Below are 23,088 nucleotides of genomic sequence, written 5' to 3'. Positions count from 1 at the left end.
TAACCTTGATGGGTGGCCCTTCCGCCCTGCTTGGATACTTGTAACTTACCTTTTTATGATTTTTGAAAACCAATTGTAGAAGGACCATTTTGACTTTTTATAATTGAAACATCTCAAAGTATAAAAATAAAAATCACCCCTCATCTTACCACCCAGAGAAAATGGCTTTCTTTGTGGGCATTTTTTTTTTTTTTTTATCCTCACCAGAGGACATTTTTCCATTTTTTGTTCAGATAGAGTGAGAAGGGGAGAGAGAGAAACATCGATGTGAAAGAGACACATCAAGTGGTTGCCACCCACACGACCCAAGCAGGGCCGGGGACAAACTGCAACCGAGGTACGTGCCCTTAGCGGGAACCGAACCCAGGTCTCTCTGAACCGCAGGCTGGTGCTCTAACCGCTGAGCCAAACCGGCCAGGGCTCTTTGTGGGCATTTTTACAGAGCTGAGTTAATGCTCTGCATTTTGTTGTACATTCTACTTTCTCCCCATTTAACTTCCTACAGTGAGCATTTCGCCATCGTTAAAAACTCTTGATTTTTTTGTTTGCTTTTTTGTTGTTTGTTAATCCTCACCCGAAGATATTTTCCATTGATTTTTTTTCCCATTGATTTTTATATAGAGTGAAGGGAGGGAGAGAGGGAGAGAAAGAGAGAAAGGGAGAGAGAAGGGGGGAGAGAGAGAAAGAGAGAAACATCTATTGGTTGCCTCCCGCATGACCCTGACTGCTGAGGATCCAGCCTGCAACCCAGGTATGTGCCCTTGACCGGGAATCCAACCCTCGACCCTTTTAGTCCATGGGCCGATGCTCTAACCATTGAGCCAAATGGGCCAGGGCGATTTGCTTTTAAATTAATTAAATTTAATTTATTTGCTTGATTTAAAAAAATTGCTTGCGTTGTGGAGCTGTTTTCAGTGCTGTGTGTAAAGTAGCATTAGCTTTGGTGTTAGAAGGAGCTAGCCTAGACAGAGAGATTTTCCTCGTTGCATAAAGGCTCCTATCAGGCAGACGATTCGTCTGGCACAGTTGTAGAGTGGACTTTAATTCAGCTCCTCCCTGAGAGACTTTTCACGTGGATAACTATTTTATTTAAATATTTTACAGATTTTGAGTGGTGTTATAAATTTGTGTGGTCATGCTCAATGCCTCCTGAAGGGTCCCTTCCCTTTTCTTTCATTGAGTGGGCGGGGAGACCCCTTCCTTCCACGCTGTTGGCTTCAGAAGTGCAGGGTGAAAGTTACCACGCTGTTGACCTATTACAGGCTGAACAAACCTGCTTTGAATGCCCAGCCAGAAGCAGTCACACCTGGGGCAACATGGCCCCATGATCTCTGGAGCTCATGCTGTGCGCCCTGCAGGAACGCTTCCTGCAGCCGAAAGGAAGATGTGCTGCGCGTCCAAGCGCCTGCAGCGTTCCTGCCTCTGGTTCGCATTCGGTTCTCCTACCTGTTGTCTCTTCCACTTATTTTAACCTCACTACCCTGAAAGGCGCACCCAACTTAGGAAAGCATTTCTGGACTCCCTGCACCCCTGGCCCTGGTCTGGGAGATGGAGTAGGGAGATGCCCATAAAGTCTGGTGAGGTGCCAGGGGCAGGTTGTGCAGCAGTTTGTAAGAGGTGCCCATCTTGCTGTTAGGTGTGTGGGGCAGGGTGGGAAGCATTTTCAGTTTCAGTGTGCCCTTCCTCAAATGCAAACTTGGAGGTTGCAGTTCCTTTGAGTGGTTTCAAAATGCATGCACTTGTACCTTTAACCCAAAGGTCAGTCTCAAAAGTAGATCAGGCGATTCATTCTGTTGGGCACACCTTCATAAAACACAAGGCCACGGCAACGGAACTAGGGCCCTCAGCAGCTGATTTGTAATATGTGGAGGAACATAGTGATGTCGTTCCAAAGGATCAGAAACTGCTGGGTGGTGGGGGGCATATCACTTAATGCAGTATTGCTCAGACTGCGCCCCTGAGTCCCCTGAGGACTTGCTAAAGCACAGACTGCTGGGCCCATCCCAGTGTCTCTGATCAGGAGGGATGGAGAGAGGCTGAGAATTTGTATTTCCAACAAATTCCCAGGTGGTGCTGATGCTGCTGGTCTGGGGACCACACTCTGAATAGCATTGATTTAATGATTTTGAAGACAGTGGTTCTTACACTTGGCTACACATTAGAATCACGTGGTGCTCAGCCCACTCTCCAGATTCAGTAGCCCTGATGTTCGAGCGTGGGCCCCATGCATCAAGGTACCTCAGCTGTGAATGCAGCCACAAATGTGGGAGGTGAAAATGCAGACTGGTTCCGGAGGTCCGCAGAAGGAACCTCAGGTTCTAACCGGGTCATGTCAGTACTGGCCCAGGAGCCACACTTTGGGCTACGAGGCTCCAAAATATTGGAGTAGAACAGAGTATTAGTTGACATTTTGGGCTGGATAATTCTTTGCTGAGGAATTCTTGTGAACGGTGGAATGTTTAGCAGCATCCCTGGCCTCTCCCCAAGTAGATGCTCCTGACAGCCACCCACCCAGTCGTGTCAGCCAGAAACGTCTCCAGACAGTGCCAGTGTCTCCCAGGGGTGGTTGTGGGGGTACATACCCCCCTGGTGAAAACCACTGGAGTCACATGACTTACTGAGGCTGGACTTAAGGACCCTGTTCTGCCTCTTCACATTCTCTGTTTAATGGAGCTTTTATTATTTGAACAGGAGAAAAACCGTTTATCCACACTGATCCTACCCCTGGAAGAGGCCACACAGTGACTAGAGTAATTCGTATCAAGGTGAATTAAATATCAGCCCCTTGGCCTAAGGCAGAGGAAGGTGGCAGGGTGGAGATGAAGCAGTAGGTGCCTGAGAAGTTGAGGGGTTAGGGTGGGGCAAAGAAGTCCCTAATAATTTTCTCTCTAACGGGTTTGGAAAGGCACCAATGATAGCTTTATTTCTAAGTGAAATTTTGCTCGTCCCCATTTCCAATCATCTCTGAGTTTAAGATAAAACTGAACACCACACCTCAGCTTCTTTCTGTTAAGTGAAGTTTTTGGCATATGACCTTTTAACAAGTCCATGAATAATTCTCTTAATTGACTGGCTGGTGTTATTTCTATTCTGAGATGTCCGAGCCCTTTAGTGATAGCACCTACTCTCCAACACCCTCAGCCAGGCTATTAAATCAGGGAGGGGTGCACATGGCCTCTCTCATGGCTTTAAGTCGGAAGCCTTTCTTACCCAAAGCATTAATGGTTAAGAAACTTACTGAGTACACACACATCAGTCTTTATCCACAGGCCCTGATTCTCTGATTTGGTTGAACCGCCTCTGGCGTTAGCGGCGCACAGGGAGTGCCCGGCTGTGACTACCCGGGGCCCGTTACTAAGCTCTGCCAGGGGCCGGCTATTCCCTCCACCTGTCAGGAAGCCAGCGGCCTGGTAACGAGGAAGGGGACGAGCATTGCAAGGGCTGCTCAGAGCCTCGCCGCCTTTTTCTTTCAACATCTGTGAAATGCAATCTTTCTTTTCCCTTTCTTTAAAAAAAGTTGCAGGTCACTGTAATTCAGAATCATTGGGCAGACAATTTAGAGCGAACTGGGTACTTGCAGCAGTAGGGCAAACTGTAATAGGTCCCAGATAAGCCAGGAGAATGATTGTGGTGGGAGTAATAAATGATTTTCCTCTCTATTATTCCCACGATTATTTGCCCCATGTGGCTGGCAGCCTGTTCCTATGAGGTTGATTCTGTCTTTGGTGAAATTAAAGAACCTGTTGGTAGAGTCTCCGTTAGATGCAAGGCGTCCACCATGGGCACAGGTGGACTATTGCAAATGTGCCTTCGCAATTTCTGGTCATGGGACTTTGGGGCAAATGACCCATGCACCCAGGAAGCCCTGGTGTGCTCACTTTAGACACTGTTTGTTCATGAGACTCACCTGCTCAGGTGAATCTCATTTCCTCCCTTAGGCACTGTCTTCCCCAAATACAGGAACGCAAATTCAAATGCTTTTTTTTTTTCATTAATCAATTGAGCCAACTGTTTCGCTTGGTTCTGTTTTGTTTTCCTTTCAGGGGAGTGTGTATGTTTTTGTGTCATAGAGCCCGGCTCTGTCCTCTGTAGGAAACAGACCTGGCTGTTGGCCTCTGTAATCTGCTCGGACAAGCAGAGGTCATCGGAGTACTGTGTCTGGTTCTCAGACTTCAGGGTGCTCTGGAACCATGCGTGGAGCTTGTAAAGGCCCCAGAGTCTGTGCCCACCACCCTCTAGAAGTTCCCTACAGTTCCGGCTGGGGCCATGGAATGTCTGGTACACGAGATGCCTCTGGTCATGCTTTGGAGAAAGAAAGACACAGCATGAGATGAGAGGCACGGTGATGCGTGGCTGGAGCGTGGGCTTCTGGGGATGCAGGTGGGCCAGGTCCACAGCCCGCCTGGCAGCCTTAAACACATCCTTCAACCCTTTGAGCCGTGGTTCGCACCCCTGCCCAAGGCAGCGCAAGAGACGGGTCAGTTGTGAGGAGTAATGGGATGGAGTAGGCAGAGTGGGTGCTCGGCAGGCAGACCTGGTCCTCACTGGTCAAAAGGAGCCGCTCTGCCATCCAGTGTGTCTACAGTGTCGTGATTGGCGTGCACTTGGGACGTCTTTGCTCACCCTTTGTGCAGAGTTACGGCGGCCTTTCTGTGACTCCATCGGGGCTCTTTCGAAGCTGTTTCCCGTCTATCAGTATCACAAGCAGGTGTTACCCAGTTTGGTCCTCTTGCTCTGTGGGTTGTTCCCCAGTTGGTGAACAAGGGAACCTGATGTTTATTCTCTGGGCACCACCAGGAGAAAGTCACATGCTAAAATGACGTGGAGCAGGGATTCTCAACATTGGCACGGTTGATGTTTTGGACCAGATAACTTTTTGTTGTGGGGATCGTCCTGGGCCCTATAGGATGCTGATCAGCATCCCTGCTCTCCAGCCATTAGATGCCAGTAGCACTTTTGAAAGTTGTGATAATGGCCCTGGCTGGTTTGGCTCAGCGGTTAGAGCATTGGCCTGTGGTCCAGAGAGACCCGGGTTCGGTTCCTGCTAAGGGCATGTACCTCGGTTGCAGTTTGTCCCTGGCCCTGGTTGGGTTGTGAGGGTGGCAACCACTCGATGTGTCCCTTTCACGTCGATGTTTCTCTCTCTCTCTCTCCCACTCTATCTGAACAAAATATCAAAAAAAAAAAAAAAAAAGAAAGTTGTGATAATGGAAAATATCTCCAAAAAATTGCCAAATGCCCCCTTGCCCACTGGAGGGAGGGCAAAACCACCCAGCTGGGAACCACTTGCTTCGAGTCATACCTTTGCCTTAGAACAAAAGTTGCCCAACCTCTTGCTCCATGAGACACCTGGAGAGCTTTGTGAGGAGAAAAAGAAAACAAAACTGACAGACGCCACTTGCCTACATGTCACCGCAGACTTAGGGGCACAAACGTCAAGGTGGAGCCTGTTCTCTCAGTTCTTTGAGCCTCACAGGTGGTTCTGATGACCAGCCAATTTGGGGACCAAGAGATTTACCATGAGGTCCCTTTGCCAGTGGCCCTGGGTGGACTTGCCTGGATCATTTCATTCCAAAGAAGAGTTTCCTACCTGCCCTGGCTGCGCCGCCAGGTTAGTAACGGGGAAGTGAGGTTGGAGGAGAGGAGGCATTGTGCACTTTAAGGGGTGAGTTGTAGGCCCCTCTCACAGGACGATGGGAGTGTGGCCAACACAGTGGGAGGAGTTTGTGTGTTTGGGTCAGTTACATATTGAGCATTGTCCAAATAGCTCACTTTAAAAAAAATCTTTGTCAGTTACCATGCTGATGAGGTCTGTTTGTGAATGGACTCACAACAGATGTGATAGGGAAAGGGCAGGTGGCAGAAATAGAATCACAGTTGTTTAATAGCTACTCACGATGAAGAAGAGGTGTTTCTACAGGCCCTGGGAAACTGAAGGACATGTCACAAGAAGGAGAACAGGCCCGAGATAAGGCAGCCGGAGCCCAGGTCAAGGACAGAACCTCTGAAGGGAGGCAGCATTCTGGGCTGCTCTTTGCAAGGACAGTGAAAGGAGGCACACCCTGGGAACTCACTCACTGGAGGTTTTTTCCCACCCACTCACCCTCTATGAGCTTGTTCCAAATGCAGTGTCAGGGAGCAGGGTTTCTAGGGCATCACACCCGCGGCTCACATTGCCAGCAATGTGGAATAGAGGCTCATGAATGATTCAGCCTTTCTCTGCTTATTGGCCCAGCAGTGACAGGCGGGGACAGGCTTGTTTTTGGGGTCCGGTTTTCGATGTACCACTACTCGGATGATGAAACGCAGCAGGGAGAGGTCCGGTAGCTCTCCTGAGGGCAGGCTTTGCTGTAGGGGCTGGTGCCGCAGTGTGCGGGCGGGAGCCCACAGGGCGAACGTGCGCTGCTGCCTCCTCTCCAGCAAGGGTGGAGGCTCAGGGGAGCCTTTGCCAGTAGTGTTGGCAGTCGGAGGGGTTGCCAGAAGTCAGGGCATTATGACACACTTCAGACACTGGGTGTGATTGTTCCTTATGAGAGGGGTCCACATCCTTAGTTAACAGGCGGACATATCTGCCATTGGTCTCTTCCTGTTTGGGGGAATGTGTGGATGGATCAAATGCAGAGTGACAGGCTGTCTTACGAAAATGCCCATCCCCCCGCTTCTCTAAGGCGGTAGTACATGCAGTGAGATAGCCCGTAACCCGGTTTTCTTCCTCTGTCACCCCTCACCTTTGTACCGGCGTGGGCATCTGGTCTCCAGGTGCCAACGCTGAGGGACAAACAGGTCATGTGAACTGTCTTTGCCTCTACTTTGCGCCCAGAAACGGGTCCCGCACACCCCGCCCGCCTCCCTCCCGCGGCAGGCCCTCCCTCTGCTGCCGTCTGTCTGAAAGATGGCTCTCATCGCCGTCCTGTTCTCCTTTCTGATTGAGCCTCTTCAGAGGGCTGAGCACATAGGTCTTCCCCTCCGTCTGGACAGTGCCCGCCATGGGAAGGACTGCCGGCCGGTCCCTGTTCATCGGGCTGCAGGAAGCCCGTGTCTCCTCCCGCCCCACACTGGGGTCAGCTCCGGTGCTGATCCGACAGGCGCCAGCCTCGGCACCAGCTCACCCAGGCTCCTTGGTGGCGGGGCCGGATTTTAGAGAGCGCCTCACAGAGGAGAGGAAAACGGATTCCAGAGACAAAATATGCAGTGATTTGAAGGAGGGAAGTCTCACTTTCTTTGTCTCTCCCACTTATGTGGTGGGTTTATTTATAGCCTGGCTTTTAGATCCGTGAGTTTCATAAAGGGTGATAGGGACTCACAGGCTCCGCGGTTGTGCCTGCTTTGGGTTGGACATTTGAATCTCAGCGAATGGTCCAGTTCTGGGGGCTCCGGACAGATTTCATCTGCAAAACGAGGAGACTGTTGACGCTCCTGTCCTGGGTCTACATTTGGTTTGTTCACACGGATGCTTGTGACCAGATTCTGAATTTGTTTCCAAGTGTCTTGTTTTCTCGTCATTTAGACAGTACCCTGTGACTGCTCCCCCTCCACCTTCTTTCTGGAAGCGCCCTGCCTGGGCCTGGCAGTGATCCCAGGAGTCCCAGGAAGTAGGAGCGAGAGAGGGAAGAGTTAGACGTGAAGAGAGGAAAAGCCCACAAAGGTGTAATATTGTGGTCGCATCCATAGTGGGGGCTCAACTGTGCCCGTGCCTCTGTGAGCTCACGCCACGCCACCCCGACGGGCACCCAGCTGGGACTGGATCCGAGGGCGTGGAGTCATCCACTGGGCAGCATCTGCAGCCTGAGCGGCCCCAGGGCATGTGGTGCGGCCCGGAGGCACCTGCTACGGTCTCCTGCCCCTGCAGTCTCTCAGGTGACCCGAGTGGCTACAAAATACCCACCTGTGCTGACTCTGAGATGTCCTTGTATTTACTCAGCACGTTACACTTAGATTTCTTAGTCTCTCTATCCCTAAAATGGGCCGCATGGTGACTAGTGTGTCAGCACCGGCGTTTCTGTCTTGTGATGGCGCGGTCGGTGCTGGCAGCTGCTGAAGCAGGGGCAAGTCGGTGGCGTCTTCATGGGCAGATCCGTATTATACTCATAGGGAAGCCTTAAGCATTTTGTGACTCGCATAAGAACGATCACTGTGATTTAAAGTTCTAGAATTTTTAGGAACTAGTTCCGAAGGTGAAGGCTTTTAGAATTCAGTCATTAATGTGCATTTCCTAAGTTACGACGCAGTGAGGCCACAGTGGACTAATGCCCTGCAAATAATTTAAAGCCGTTGTTCTGTTTAGAAAGCTAGTTGCCCAACTCAGTGGATGAAGAATTTTTTTTTTATAACACTCTCTTTCTGCATTCTCAATTTTTTATCTCTTACTCTGGGAAATGCCACTCTTTAAATTAGTAGAGTGTGTAGGTCACAGAGAAGTTGCAGAAATAAGTAAAATCCAGCCAAAAACAGGATGCCTCTTTCTTGCTGTCTGACAGCTTTGTAGGAATATACGAAGGGAAGCCCAGACTTTGTACATTGCTCAGTGAGAAACTCCTATTTTATTCCTAACTTGCAGTAGGTAAATAACACCTAATGCTCAGTTCTTACATTTTGGTTATGCAAATGAATCTGAGCCTAAACCTGTTGATTTGAAATAAAAACCTTCAATGGACCGGAATTCCCATTGCTACATTTAGATTAAAATTTTAGTGTATCAGGACCTAGGTGATTAAGGCAAATTTGCTAATTTTCAGCATGAGGAAACTGAGGCCCAGAGGGGTCTTACCAATTCCCTAGTCTTCCCCAAGTTAATGACAAGGATGGATCTAGAATCCAGGATGCCTGAGTCCCACCCCAACTCTAGCAGCTTCACCCCCAACTCCAGCAATACCGCTGTTCATGTTAGAATATTTCGTACCAGAACTGTATGCAAAATTTGTGTGTTAAAAGTCACAAAACACCCAGATAAAGAAAATTCTAGCTTGTCTCTATTTCAAGGCTCAGCTGCTCATCCTGCCCATTTTAGGGATGGAGAGATTAAGAAACCTAAATGTAACACGCTGGAGTGCTGAGTAAATGCAAGGACGCCTCAGAGTCAGCGCAGGTTGATATTTTTTGACCACTGGGGGCACCTGAGAGACTGCAGGAGGCAAGGAGGTGTAGCAGGTGCCCCTGGGGCTGCACCACATGCCCTGGGCCTGCTCAGACTGCGGTTGCAGCCCAGTGGATGGCTCCACGCCCTCTGATGGAGTCCCAGCTTGGTGCCCGTCGGGGGGCGTGGTGTGCACTCACAGAGGCAGGGGCACAGTTGAGCCCCCACTACGGACTTCATAACCCTGGGCAGCTCATAGACTTTTCAGAGACCTTCCCTAGCTCACTCCTGTTCCCCAAATCCCCATCTCTCAGCCCTAACTAGTCAGGTAGCAGCAAGGGTGAGAAGTGGGTGCAAGTTCTCTGCGAGCCACACCCCACCCGCGGTCCATGGGGTGTTCACCCTGGAGCAGCCACACCCCAGGACTTGGCCTAAGACTATGCTTCCCGTAGGGCATGGCTAAAGGGCGAGTTTTACCAGAAGCTCCAGTTATGGGAGAAAATGCAACAAGATTAGAGATGTGATCTTCAGTATTTCACATATGCTCAGTATCCTGTTAGTGACGTGCGGTATTTCCTCCACCACCCTGCTTATTTCACATTCATTTGGAAAGGGAAGCAGTATTTTTATCATTCCCATTTTACTTATAAGTGAACTGAGTCTTGGAAAAGGAGACAAGAGCAGGTGAGCGTGGGTGGAAGTCGGCTCTGTTGCTGCAGCAACAGGCGTAACCCGCCAGAGGGCCCGCCTTGTGCACTGTGACCCCTCCCCATGGAGGACGCGCAGTAGGTGCTCAGTTCAAACCTGGTTGATTTGTGCTATCATGTTGGAGGCTTGACAGGAACCAGTATTTGATATCTTACGGGGATACAATAAAAGGAAATGTCAAAAGTGATGTAGCCGGAGACGGCATTTTTAGAGATTTTACGTTCATTATAAAAGTATAACATACAGAAAAGTGAAGGAAGGAAGTTCATTTTCTCACCATTGTCAATTTTGTGTATTTCCTGCCAAAAATGTCTCCCTGGTTTTGAATTTGTTTTCACATATTTTTAATCTGTGTACATATAATTTTATATTCTGCTTTTTCACTTAATATTTTCTAACACTTTTATGTTATTGACAGAAGCAGTTTTAAATGGCACCCAATAGTCTGCTGAATTGATGTATCATAGTTGCTTAAACACTCCTTTTGTGGCATATTTAACTTCCCCACTTTTAAGGGTAATTATTGCCGCTGCGAACAGTCGTCTGCAAAAAGCTCTTTCTTTGGGAGTAGATTCCCAGAAGTAGATCAAAGAGAATGAACAATTTAAGCCAATTACTTTAAATACTGTAATCAAGTAGGTTAGAAACACTGGCGGGTAGGTTACCAGGGAAATGATAGAGGATTTTTATAGGGATAAAAAGAAAGAAAAGACTCAATTAACCAAGTCCTGCCAATAAGTGTGTGTCCTGAAGGTGCAGAGCCTTTTATTCCCACAGAGACAGGCAGTGGAGTGGGTGTCTGATGCCCCCAGCACAGTGGGAGGGCCCGAGATCACGCGGTCTCTGTGATTCAGTAAGAATATTCATTCAGGAAGTGGTTTTCTGTACACATCAGGGACATCAGGAAGTCTGGCTCTCTGGGTGGACTAAACGTGGGCGATGCCTCTTCTCCACAACACCGCTGCCACCAGAAGGCTCCGCTGCGGTCCTCACACAGGCAGCTCCCTGCTCAGGTCTAGTTGCTGTTTTCTGAGACGGCCTTTTGCTGCCACTGCCATAGTTGTTTCTCCTTCTAAAGCCTTGTATCTGTTAGCTTTGCCGTAGTAACAAACATCCCCCCCCAAGTCTCAGTGATTTATTTCACAAACATTACTTTCTCAGTCATTTTCTTCTTAAGCTGGGGTTTGGCAGTGGCCCGGTGCCACCTGAGTTCGCATCGGGCTGTAGGCTAAAGGAATAGCTCCCCCCCGGGGATCGCGCTCCCCGTGGCACAGGACAGCAGTGAGGCCACGCCGGGCAGGCGGAGCTGCCTCAGGTGTGTGTGATGTCTGTTATGTCCACTCACATCCTCCTGGCAGGAGCAAGTCACACCTCCAAGCCTGATGGTGGTGGGTGGAATGCATACTTCCTCTGCACGCAGTGCTGAAAAGTGCCTGGCAAGGATAGGCATGTGTGGTTGAGATCAAATTGTTGTGAACAGTGATGCCGTCCACACAGGCCACCGGGAACTGACTTCCCCGTCTCCTTCTGACATCCCTTGTCCTCTGCGGCGCAGGACCTGTCTCAGTGCACAGACTGCGCGGATCCTCGTGTGAGGCAGTCTCAGGGCAAAGTGTTTGCGAACCACGTTGGTGGCTGGCGATCCTGGGCTTCCTCAGCACTGTGGCAGCGGGCATTTTCCGAAGATGACCACAGTCATGCTTTTCCTCCCGTGGCTCTTTTCCAGTCTCACCCGTCACTTCGCCATCAAGGGGTGGCATCTCTTTCCCACCTCCTTTCAGCTTAGTGCTGTGAGTCACTTATAACCAACAGAATGCTCTGGAAGGCACTTTGTGATGTCCGAAGCCTGCAGCTTGTCCCTGATCCTCCTGGAATGCTTGCTCTGGGGGAAGTCGTCTGTCACAGAGGAAGCCCAGCTACCCTAAGAGGCGTTGGCTGACCACGCTGCTCCACAGCCCCAGCTGAGCTTGGACCTCCAGCCTGCCAGCCATCCACAGTGTGATGAGTCACCTCTCTGCTTCCAGTCCTAGTCATCATTCCTCTGGGATCCAAAGTCCAGGGAAAGAACATCTGGCCAGCCCAGTCTCGGGTCCGGCGCCTTGGTTCAAGGCAGGGTGCAGTGACTGTCCCCTCTCTTTGAGGAGAGTGGGGCCTGAACAGGGACTTGAGGCTCATTACCAGTGAGAGAGGAATGGATACAGGTCAGGCCCAGCATGCGTTCATGACACATACTGCCCGAGTCAGCGGTTGACAATACAAGTCTAATCATCTTGCTGCGTCCTGGTCAAAGTGGTCAGGGGCTCTGCGTGAAGCTTTACAGCGTAGTGCCTGAGGCCCTGTGGGGCAGGACATGCCCACCTGTCCAGCTAGCTTCCAGGTCAGGATCCCCCGTGGGACCCTCACGCCCACCTCGCTGAGGACTTGGGATTGCTGAAAATGGCCTTGTCCACCTTCAGGGCTTTAAGCACAGCCTGTGTGCCGAGGACTCCCAGTTCACGTCCCCACTTGAACTTTTTCTGAAGCAAAACTGTCTCTGACTGCCTCTCGCCTTGGGTGCCTGGCAGATAGCTCATGCGCAGTGTGTCTACAGCTGAACTGCTGATCTGCGCCCCCAGCCCTGCTCCTCCCCTCGGTGGTCCCCATCGCAGGAAGCGGCAGCTCCATCCTGCATGTGTCTCGGGTCAAAAACCTTGCATCACTTTAAAATCTTGTTTGTGACGTATGATACATGAGAAAGGCTTGCCAGCTGTACTTTCAGATTATATCCCCGAACAGATTGAAGCTTGATCCCGGAATATACGCAAAGACCCACCCCTGCCGTGCTGGTCCTGGCCAGGACACCCGCGGTGGTGCTGTCTCACCTGTGCTGTGGCCGCTCCCAGCCGCGCTTCCCGTTCTTGCCTTCGCCAGGCAGAAGCCGTCTTGTTAGGACACGTCCATCCTGTCATTCCCAAGCCAGATCCCCCGGCAGCTTCCCGTCTGTGGAAGTGCCCAACTCCGTCCCGTGGCTGCAGGGCTGCCCAGGACCCTCACCTCTGGCTTCGCCTCCACCACTCTCCTGCTTCCTCGCTGCTCTTTGGACCGCTGGCTGCCTTGGTGTCCTCCGGTCAGTGCGAGCAGACCTCTGCCCAGAGCCTTGCTCCTCCCTCTGCCTGGAAGGCTGTCACCCCACACACCTGCATGGGTTGCTCCCTAGCATGGTGGCTGGGACAAGGGGGGCAGCAGGGACAGTGTGCTGAACGAGTGGATTCTGACAGGCCCTGGGACGGTTCCCCGTTCCCTGGAACATGCTTTTCTCTCCTCCTTACCAAGCTTATTTATTTTTGTTCTTTCAGCGTCGGCTCAAATCTCAACTTCTCTAGAAGATTCCAGTGTGATTTAAATGCCCCCGTGCTTTACTCTTTGAAGAAAAGGATTGCGTCTTATTTGTCACTGTGTCCGTTGCATGGCAGGGTTATTGGCGTCTGGCAGACCCTCAGTAAATCCCCTCAGTGACCACATTGATGTAGTGTTTCTCTATTTTAACAGGTGGTACGTGCACATTGTTTTAAAAATACAGAAAGCATGACAACGTGTAGAGGGAAAAGCGAGTCTCTGTTCTCTGTGTTTTCTGCAGAGGCCGATATCGCTCTTTGCGGGCATCTGCCTGAATCTATTCTATGCATAGACAGGTGGTTATACATCCAGCAAATATTTAAGAAAAAACTGAAATTGATGCACAGATAATTGGCCTGACATATAGAAAATACTTTAACCAGTTTGCTAACGTAGTAAGATTTCTGAGTATTCTTCCTCTCCTGAGAAACAGATGTTTACCCTGAAACTCTTTTTTATAGGCTTTCTAAGACCCACTGGTCCACTTCTTACTTCACTATGTCCAAGGTAGTAATAAAAGCAAACCTGGCCCGGCCGGTGTGGCTCAGTGGTTGAATGTCGACCTGTGCACCAGGAGGTCGCCAGTTCAATTTCTGGTCAGGGTACATGCCCAGGTTGTGGGCCAGATCCCCAGTGGGGGGCGTACAGGAGGCGGCCAATTGATGCTCTCTCTCATCGATGTTTCTATCTCCCTCTCCCTCTCCCCTCCTCTCTCTCTCAAATAAATAAAGAAAAAAAAAACTTTTTTTAAGCAAACCTGCCTTGGATGTCACCGGAGTGGTAGGAAGAGCCCTCTCCCCTGCACTTCTCCTTCGCTGTTCTAGTGTCCTCTTTCTGAAACCATTGCTGCTACCTTCCCTTGGGTCTGTTCCCGACGGAAGAGCCGGAGGGATCCTGTTTAAATGCGAGTCCTTTCTCTGCTCGGTCCTTTGTCGGGTTCCGTCCAGTCAGAGTGAAAGCCACGCTGGCCTCGCGGCCTCCCCTGAATACGCGGGGCTCCCTCTGCACAGCCTGGTCCTCTGTCCCCTCTGCCCGGGTGCAGTTCTCAGGCAGCGGCCCAGCCACCCTCCATCTCTCCGATCTTTGGACAACTGTCCCCCCTTACAAGTGTGGCTACTGTCGTACATAAAGCAGCACTCATACTCTCCTCTTCCATCCGGCTCAGCGTGTCTCTGCATACTGCGGCCGTTCACACGCGTATGGTCTGCCTGTCCTGTCGGCTCCACGCGAATCGTCAGCCTGTCCTGTAAGCTCTACTCGTACGGTCTGTCTGTCCTGTAAGCTCCACGTGTATCGTCTGTCTGTCCTGTAAGCTCCACGCGTATCGTCTGTCTGTCCTGTAAGCTCCACGCGTATCGTCTGTCTGTCCTGTAAGCTCCACGTGTATCGTCGGCCTGTCCTGTCAGCTCCACGCGTACGGTCTGTCTGTCCTGTCGGCTTCACGCGTATCGTCTGTCTGTCCTGTAAGCTCCACGTGTATCGTCGGCCTGTCCTGTCAGCTCCACGCGTATGGTCTGCCTGTCCTGTCGGCTCCACGCGTACCGTCGGCCTGTCCTGTTGGCTCCACGCGTACGGTCGGCCTGTCCTGTCGGCTCCACGCGTACCGTCGGCCTGTCCTGTCGGCTCCACGCGTACCGTCGGCCTGTCCTGTCGGCTCCACGCGTACCGTCTGCCTGTCCTGTCGGCTCCACGTGTATCGTCTGTCTGTCCTGTCGGCTCCACGCGTACGGTCTGTCTGTCCTGTCAGCTCCACGCGTACGGTCGGCCTGTCCTGTCGGCTCCACGCGTACGGTCTGCCTGTCCTGTCGGCTCCACGCGTACCGTCGGCCTGTCCTGTCGGCTCCACGCGTACCGTCGGCCTGTCCTGTCGGCTCCACGCGTACGGTCTGCCTGTCCTGTCGGCTCCACGCGTACGGTCGGCCTGTCCTGTCGGCTCCACGCGTACGGTCGGCCTGTCCTGTCGGCTCCACGCGTACGGTCGGCCTGTCCTGTCGGCTCCACGCGTACCGTCGGCCTGTCCTGTCGGCTCCACGCGTACCGTCGGCCTGTCCTGTCGGCTCCACGCGTACCGTCGGCCTGTCCTGTCGGCTCCACGCGTACTGTCGGCCTGTCCTGTCGGCTCCACGCGTACGGTCTGTCTGTCCTGTCGGCTCCACGCGTACGGTCGGCCTGTCCTGTCGGCTCCACGCGTACCGTCGGCCTGTCCTGTCGGCTCCACGCGTACCGTCGGCCTGTCCTGTCGGCTCCACGCGTACCGTCGGCCTGTCCTGTCGGCTCCACGCGTACCGTCGGCCTGTCCTGTCGGCTCCACGCGTATGGTCGGCCTGTCCTGTCGGCTCCACGCGTACCGTCGGCCTGTCCTGTCGGCTCCACGCGTACGGTCTGTCTGTCCTGTCGGCTCCACGCGTACCGTCGGCCTGTCCTGTCGGCTCCATGCGTATCGTCGGCCTGTCCTGTCGGCTCCACGCGTACGGTCGGCCTGTCCTGTCGGCTCCACGCGTACGGTCTGCCTGTCCTGTCGGCTCCACGCGTACCGTCGGCCTGTCCTGTCGGCTCCACGCGTACCGTCGGCCTGTCCTGTCGGCTCCACGCGTACCGTCGGCCTGTCCTGTCGGCTCCACGCGTACGGTCTGTCTGTCCTGTCGGCTCCACGCGTACCGTCTGCCTGTCCTGTCGGCTCCACGCGTACCGTCGGCCTGTCCTGTCGGCTCCACGCGTACCGTCGGCCTGTCCTGTCGGCTCCACGCGTACTGTCGGCCTGTCCTGTCGGCTCCACGCGTACGGTCTGTCTGTCCTGTCGGCTCCACGCGTACGGTCGGCCTGTCCTGTCGGCTCCACGCGTACCGTCGGCCTGTCCTGTCGGCTCCACGCGTACCGTCGGCCTGTCCTGTCGGCTCCACGCGTACGGTCTGTCTGTCCTGTCGGCTCCACGCGTATGGTCTGCCTGTCCTGTCGGCTCCACGCGAATCGTCAGCCTGTCCTGTAAGCTCTACTCGTACGGTCTGTCTGTCCTGTAAGCTCCACGTGTATCGTCTGTCTGTCCTGTAAGCTCCACGCGTATCGTCTGTCTGTCCTGTAAGCTCCACGCGTATCGTCTGTCTGTCCTGTAAGCTCCACGTGTATCGTCGGCCTGTCCTGTCAGCTCCACGCGTACGGTCTGTCTGTCCTGTCGGCTTCACGCGTATCGTCTGTCTGTCCTGTAAGCTCCACGTGTATCGTCGGCCTGTCCTGTCAGCTCCACGCGTATGGTCTGCCTGTCCTGTCGGCTCCACGCGTACCGTCGGCCTGTCCTGTTGGCTCCACGCGTACGGTCGGCCTGTCCTGTCGGCTCCACGCGTACCGTCGGCCTGTCCTGTCGGCTCCACGCGTACCGTCGGCCTGTCCTGTAAGCTCCACGTGTATCGTCGGCCTGTCCTGTCAGCTCCACGCGTACGGTCTGTCTGTCCTGTCAGCTCCACGCGTACGGTCTGTCTGTCCTGTCGGCTCCACGCGTACGGTCGGCCTGTCCTGTCGGCTCCACGCGTACGGTCTGCCTGTCCTGTCGGCTCCACGCGTACCGTCGGCCTGTCCTGTCGGCTCCACGCGTACCGTCGGCCTGTCCTGTCGGCTCCACGCGTACGGTCTGCCTGTCCTGTCGGCTCCACGCGTACGGTCGGCCTGTCCTGTCGGCTCCACGCGTACGGTCGGCCTGTCCTGTCGGCTCCACGCGTACCGTCGGCCTGTCCTGTCGGCTCCACGCGTACCGTCGGCCTGTCCTGTCGGCTCCACGCGTACGGTCTGCCTGTCCTGTCGGCTCCACCAGGGCAGGCAGCGGCCCACCTTCTGGTCCCGGCTGAGTCCTCGCGCCACGGCACAGAGGTGTCAGTGTTTCCTGACTGACTGGATGAGCTCGGGTGGGCGGCTCAGCATGCGGGAGCCTCGCAGGGGGTTCTGGAGGCAGAGGTACTGGGTGGGGTTGGGAACCTTGAGACAGGGTGTTCCTGTGTGCTTCTCTCCTTCCACCTCTGTTCTCAGAAACAACTCTGTGAAACCGGGGGCCCCAGGAAAATGGCCCTGGGAGCCCAGGCCAGGGACAGGCCTCTTCAGCCAAGCTCCGTATGTCTGTCTGTCTGCACATTCCCCTGGAGCTCAGCAAGCCCCGAACCAGCTTCCGTCCCAGGCCCCGCTCCAGCCTCACGCCGCCTGCTCTTGGATGCACCACCACCCCTTCCCGGGGCCTCTCTCCAAACTGGGGCTGTCCTGGCACCTTCTCTGCTGTCCGTATGCAGTCGGTTACCAGGTCCCCTCCGTTCGCCTTCTTGGTCTTTCCCTGCTGGCTCCTCTCAGCAGTCGCGGCCTGTGTAAGGAGTCATCGCTTCCTTTCCTTGGCTACTAACATGTCCCCAGCTGATTACACCACCTCCGGTTCCTTTCAGCCCTGCCAAGCCCCAGCCCCAGTCAGAGGGACTCTGCGAGGCCCGGTCACATCGCGGGCCTTCCCTGTGTGAAGGCCTTGACGACGTCCTGTCAACATGCCAGGTTTCCTGAGCCACGGGCGGGTCCCACCTTGCTGAGTTCTGTCCCATGTGTGCCACCTACGCTGTTACTTACTTAATATTTATTTAAATGTGGTCATACTTAGTTTTTTCTTTAAGCAATAATGTCCTTGCTGACATGGGGTAAAAATCAGTTGTATTCCTAATGCACATTAAAGTGCATAACTATTAAGGCTAACAACACGCTGGCCCACATACGGTCCAAGATCTATTACGTGTGTCATGGGTGTTGCACCCACCATTTTGAGGGGACTTCGAAGCGCCCTTCTCCCTGAGGCCCTGGCATTGCGGGTCCCCGCAGGCCAAATGCGCCAAGAACAGCATCTCCACGTTGACTTCCCGCTGAAGCAGGCTCCGCAAGGCTGTGTCTTTAACTTTGCCCCTAATGTTCCCTGGGCCTGGAGGGCCCTTCACAGCCTTCCAGCTGCTCTGCTGGATGACTCCTGTGCCTTCTCTGCGACCCAGCCTGAGGTCACCGCGGAGCCCTCCTTCCTTCCGACGTGGATCCCAGGCTGTTCTTCAGCACACTGACCCGTCTTCACTCTGTTCCTTGTTCATCGATTTCGCATTCATGAGTAAGGACTGCCCGGCAATGGTCGTCGGTTTCTCCTGCACTGTGCTCGTGGATGCGAATGGATTTTGTTTCCCTTGGCCCGGGGCTTGGGTGTAGACCTAAATGTGAATGACTGAAGTTAAGGTCTCTTCCCAAAAGAGTTGCGGCTGGTGGAGCAGCGGCTGTGGCTGGGATTGGTTGACATTAGGTGAGAACAAGAGAGACTTGGGTGTCAACCTGGGGCGTGGGGGGTTTACTGGAGAGATGCATTGACTGATGGAAGGTACCAGAGGCGGGACGCCTTCTGCAAGTTTTCCGAGAGCAGACCCTGCTGGCTCACCTGCATTTACCTGGTCGTGATAAGTAGCTTCAGGGCTTCTCCCTCCCTCCCTCCCTCCCTCCTCCCCTCCCTCCCTCCCCACATACTTTGGTGAGTCTACTTTTCAGCCCAACCTTTAGAGTGGCACTGATGTGGTAGTCACTAACCCCATGTGGCCATTTACGTTTTAATTAATTACAAGTAATTGGTATTTCATTTCTTCAGTTGCACTAACCACATTTGAGGTCCTCAATAGCCCCACGCATGGCTAGTGGCTACTGTACTGGACAGTGCATAATAGATCACTTTCCATCATCACAGAAATCCTATTGTACTGTACTGCTCTAGAATCTACTTCAGAGAGAGTGGGAGGGAGAGAAAGGAAGAGAAAGGGAGAGAGAAAAATATTTATGTGAGAGGGACAGATCGACTGGTTGCCTTCCACACGACCCTGACCAGGGCCAGGCATGAACTGCAACTGAAGTATGTGCCCTTGGCTGGAATCAAACCCGCGACTCATTGGTCCGCGGGCCAATGCTCTAACCACTGACTTAGCCAAACTGGCCAGGGCTAGACTCTGATTCTTTTTTTTTTTTTAATATTTTTTCTTTATTGATTTTAGAGAGAGAGGAACAGAGAGGGAGAGAAAGATAGAAACATCAGTGAGAGAGAGCATTGGCTGCCTCCTGCATGCCCCCCACTAGGGACCGGGCCCACAACCTGGGCATGTGCCCTGACCGGGAATTGAACCAGCGACCTCTTGGCGCATAGGTCGACGCTCAACCACACCAGCCGGGCTAGACTCTAATTCTTTAATAAATGTTGACTTTTGTCCCTCAAGTTGAAGCCAGGAAAAAAGTTCTATCTAAATGAGATTTCACTTGGGTGGGTTTAGTTACTTTGGGTGTTATTAGATATAAGCAAAGGGCCATTTGTTGGGTAAAGAGAGAATTTTAGTGGTTACATGTTGAGGAGATGGACGATCGTCCCATGGAGAGTGTGTGCCCAGACCCCGGCCTGAGTGGCCAGCCCCGGTCCGAGCCGCCCTCCCCTCACCGCCGTCTGTTCAGAGTGCAGAGGTAGGTGGGCTGGAGACAGAGAAGAGAGATGGGAATGTGGTGGAGAGGGGCGGTGGGGTCTAGAGCCTAGAATAGTCAAGAGAAGGAGGTAAGATGAGTAAGAATAGGAGGAGGAGGGGAGGGAACTCCCGCAGTGGGAGAGGATTTGAATGTTGGTAGTAATGGAGTGAGGAAGGCTGAAACCTTGAGAAAATGGCACCTTTTGGGCATCACAAAGAGAGAATGGCTCATAGCATTCTTTGCTCACTTCCTCCTTCCCTTTATCCTGCCTCCAAACCGATGTTTGCTGCTTTATTTACAACGGCAGAATGCACCGGGTGACATAGGACCTAGCTGGAATAAACCAGCATTAGAAATTGTGCGTCCTAAGGACTGTGTATACTCACCATTTGACTTTTATTTTTTATTATTTTACACTTGACAGTGTCCCAGATTATAAGTGCTTTGGAGACGAGGGTAAAAGATGATAAATAAAATATTTACACTTTAAGCTGTAGACTAAATTGGTTAATTTTCCAGGGCTGCTGTGTTTTAGATCTTGTGTAAATTAGGGGATGATTAGAAGAAGCCTCTCTTTGGAAAATGTGGGAGAATTGGTTTAAGACTCAGGCTTTATTAATGTGAACCACAGGCCTTTAGACCTACAAGTGACAAGGGACATTCAGCCTTACGTCATTTTGGATGTGAGGTATCTGTCAGTAGGTTTTGCCCTTATAATTTCAGAGGCAAAAATTGCTTACTTGCAAGGTTACCCATGGATTTATTATGCTGTCCACAATTAGCAATGTGCAGTCTTCATTAGAAGGTGCCAGTGGCTTTAACAATTTCTTTAAATTTTACTCGTGTTCTTTCAGCCATTAAATGTGTCAACGGCAAGACTAGTCCACACTCAAACCTGAGTGTGTGTGAGAATCACTGCAGGGCTTGTGCACATGCAGCACACACGGAGCGCTGGGCCCCGCCGAGTTTCTGGTTCGGGGCCTGGGATGGACGCTGGAATTGGCTGTTCTAACAAGTTCCCAGGTGACGCTGCTGCTGCTGTCTGTGCCCACACTTTGACAGCCACCGGTCCTGTGGGAATTCAAACTGGGCTTCAGTCTGGGTTGATGGGGGATTATGTTGAAGGGGTGGTAGTTTATTTACCTCTTTCTGACTCGGTGTTTCCTCCTCTGGAGTTGGGCAGGAGGGGAAAGGCATCTGTGTTCATTCAGGTGACCGGCCCCCAGTGCTGCCCTCCAGGTGCAGGCCAGGTGTGCTGATGGGGCATTACCCTGGCCGCTCCCCCACCCCCACACCAGGAAGCAGCTGTGTTTGCTCCTGACCCAAATCTCTGCTGTGCCCTGGAGACCGTGCAGTCCCTGATCGCTGGTGGTATGAGGATGTGACGTTGGATGCCCAGGTCCTTCCAGCTGGCTGGGAGATTGACCGGGAGTGGCCACTGGGAGGGAGTCAGGGGACCTGGCTTCTGTGTCTGGGTGGACTTCATACTCCTAGAGTGAGCTTGGCCAAGCTCCTAGACCTTGACTCTCCCACTTTGACTCCTGATGTTGATGAAACACAGCTCTCCCCTTCCCAATCTATGACATAGCAGAAAGGTGAAGTCAGGTCTGGGAGCAGCCTCCAGGGCACACGTGAGCCGCTGTGCGGTGTGCAGAACGTGGAGTGCCTGCCGAGAACACTGCTGTGTAAACAATACATTATTAATAAAACGTCAAAAAACAGCATCACGCCCTCTGCCAATAATAGCTGCGTTAGGCTGGGGCCCCCCCGACACAGGCTCCCCGCAGTGGGAGAGGCAGGCTGACTGTGGTTTCTGAATTGGCAACACATTTAAAAGAAAGTGAAAATAGATTTTTAAAACATTTTTGAGCGTATTCATAGGTACATTCATGAAGAAAAAAATAATGGCAGTTTTGCATAATTCAGCTTCAATACACCAAATCATCATTTCCTTTCGATTTTCATTACACTTCAGAGTTGTTTTACAACGTGGGCTGTTCCACAGGCATTTTGGCTGACGTGTTAGGAGTGTTTTCCTCCTCCCATCAACACCGGTAAGCGGTTGATGCCCCTTCAGTTCCGTGGGGGGACAAGTACAAATCAGCTAGTGATGAATTAGTCAGTGAATGGTGACCCCAGCTGTACAGACGCATGTGAGCTGTAGACACAGATCTAAACGTAGGGATCTTGGCCTTAAGGGATTTGTAGTGTCGTTTTGATTAAAGATATAGAAAGCAAGATATGACGTAAGGAGACCACTGTATTCTTAACATTTATCTCCTTAAGTAAAATAAACAAAATGCAAATCCACTCCGTGGTCTTGGAGGCGCCTGCAGACCTTCCCCGTGGCATCCCATTCCCTGGGTTCCCTGGCGGGAAGAAGCAGACCTTTGTCCCCTCCCCCAGGGAGCCTGGTGGTGGAAGCTTCTTGAGAGTGTTGTGACAAACTGTCTTCTGGTCTAGCACCCAAGTGGTGGCTGCCCACCCACATCCTGGGGGAGAAAGCTCTGGGACACCTATACGCTGGGTCCCTCAGGCACCTTAGAGCTCACTCCTTCCTGACCAGCTAGGATACCGGCTCCCTCCCCGCCTTCTGTCCAGAGGTGTGGTTTTTAGCCCACAGCAGAAGCTCCCTAAGGACAGGCCTCGCCTGGTCCTGGGCAGGGACCTCAGCCCACGTCCACGGGGGCTTGCCTGGGAGCTTGTAAACACGTCGTGCCTGGGTTCACCCCGTGAGATTCTGATAAAGTTGAACTGGGGCAGTCTCTGGGCAACTGGTCCAAAGCCCTTGGCGAGTGCAGTGTGCACTGGGGTGAGAAGCTCACACTGGCTGTTGAATTGATCAGAAAGGGTGACTCAGAGTCTGTGCTTGTCACTCAGGAGTTTTTGAATGGAGAAAAAAAAACACATCACAAATCTTATCTTGGAAGCTTATCCTGACATTAGGCTCTTTTCCTGTAGGCTCTCTCAGGTCCCATTTGCCTGCAGGTAGATGGTTACTTTGAGTGTGGGGCACAGCTGGCCCATAGCCGTCTTCCCCGGGGGCAGCTGGGACGTGGGCCAGTTGCTTTGGGAGCATTGATCCACCAACCCCTGGGAATCCCTGGCCCTGGTCCGGCCCCAGTCTCTTGTCACTGAAGGGCCTGCAGTAGGCACCCCACATCCCTACCGCCCGCTCGCCCTGCCGGGACTGTGGCGACCAGCCCAGGCCCCCTGCCCCCCTCTGTACCCGCTGCTGTTCAGTGTGCACTTCCTGCCTGCATTGTTTTCTCCCCTCGAGTGCATGTTTTCCCCGGGCTATTCCGAGAACATAGGCCACCCGCGGTGGAGCATCCGTTTGGTTTATAGCGTCAGGACTTCTCTGTACCAAGACCCCCAGCCCATTCGTTACGTTTTCTACATCTCTGTGCTCTTCTGCGGTTTGCCCCAGTCAGCACGATGCCTTC

The 23,088-nt window shown here is 52.7% G+C and overlaps 1 protein-coding gene across 1 annotated transcript in view; it reads left to right on the top strand.

Annotated features, from left to right (window-relative positions):
- The window catches only part of TMEM163 (transmembrane protein 163), a 249,137-nt gene that overhangs the window by 176,305 nt on the left and 49,744 nt on the right, over positions 1–23,088 (top strand). The gene's annotated exons all lie outside the window — the stretch shown is intronic.

This window comes from Molossus molossus, unplaced genomic scaffold (assembly GCF_014108415.1).
Source record: "Molossus molossus isolate mMolMol1 unplaced genomic scaffold, mMolMol1.p scaffold_m16_p_11, whole genome shotgun sequence".
NCBI lineage: Eukaryota > Metazoa > Chordata > Mammalia > Chiroptera > Molossidae > Molossus > Molossus molossus.
This window is presented reverse-complemented; position numbering and strand designations above follow the sequence as displayed.